The sequence below is a fragment of the Pristiophorus japonicus genome, unplaced genomic scaffold, assembly GCF_044704955.1.
Source record: "Pristiophorus japonicus isolate sPriJap1 unplaced genomic scaffold, sPriJap1.hap1 HAP1_SCAFFOLD_43, whole genome shotgun sequence".
Lineage (NCBI taxonomy): Eukaryota > Metazoa > Chordata > Chondrichthyes > Pristiophoridae > Pristiophorus > Pristiophorus japonicus.
The window spans coordinates 2,082,871-2,083,944 of record NW_027254201.1 but is presented as its reverse complement, the minus strand read 5'-3'; the positions used below and the strand labels follow the sequence as shown (position 1 = coordinate 2,083,944).

Below are 1,074 nucleotides of genomic sequence, written 5' to 3'. Positions count from 1 at the left end.
TTTAAACACCTCGCATATAAACGTAAATACAATTATAGCACAGAGATATTTGAGATAAATTCATAAAGAAAACAGACATAAAACAAGTACATTTACAAAATCAAAGATATGAACACAAATAATGTGATTATCAAGGTTCCACACTATTTAATTTACAAATCACAGATAGATGCACAGATATATTTATAAATTTCCCGCAAGCACATCCAAATTCATTAGAAATAACAAAATGGATTACACACGAAAATAAAACACGTCTATGGCGAAAATGTATGGTGTCGCAATAACTGAAGGCTTCTGGCAGAGAGCCGGCACAGACACGATGGGATGAACAGCTTCCTTCTGTGTTGAATGATTCGATGAATCTTTGTCATCCTGCTTGTAAGACAGATGGAACAGGCAGCTCTATGATGGGAACACTGATACCATATGGAATGCCGCTCTAGTGGCGCAATTGGTTAGCGCGCGGTACTTATATGACAGTGCAGGCCCGGGAAATGCCGAGGTTGTGAGTTCGAGCCTCACCTCGAGCAGCCGATGATTTTGCATGTGATGTTTGTACATTGCAGACTCTGATGCCGTTTTCCATTTATCCATCTGTCTTGTCTATTCCGCCAATTATCACGGTGCTGACTGTATCACGGTGCTGACTGCCTCTCTCACTCCTGTTATCTCATTGGCAATCTGTGGTCTATTTCTCAATGAATACCCGTGTCTGTTCCCCACATGTAATAAATGAGGGGATCAAACAATTCCTCATCTAACACTACGGAACTAATGAGCCAACATTTATAACAATATACACTTTATTGTAAATATAACAGTCAATCTTGAGTGATATAGGTTCAATTCTGTTCAAAACCAAACTATGATCTCAACATGTTTCCAATATACCGCTTTTTAATGTATTGTCGCAAGCGCTGCCATTGTGGCTCAAGGAATTTCATAATTAATAAACATAGAAATCAAGCAATGAAACGGTCGGGTTCTGAGACTCTAGAATACCCTCGCTCAGAGCATCATTTAAAACAAGGTTACAAACTGGCAGCGTGCAGGAGGAAGGGAAGAGAGGAA

At 39.6% G+C, this 1,074-nt stretch overlaps 1 non-coding gene across 1 annotated transcript; it reads left to right on the top strand.

Moving 5' to 3' along the window:
- The first annotated feature begins 439 nt into the window (after window positions 1-439).
- Window positions 440-533, top strand: trnai-uau (transfer RNA isoleucine (anticodon UAU)). The gene is made up of 2 exons: window positions 440-477; window positions 498-533. It is a non-coding gene; the product is annotated as a tRNA-Ile (tRNA).
- The last annotated feature ends 541 nt before the right edge of the window (window positions 534-1,074 follow it).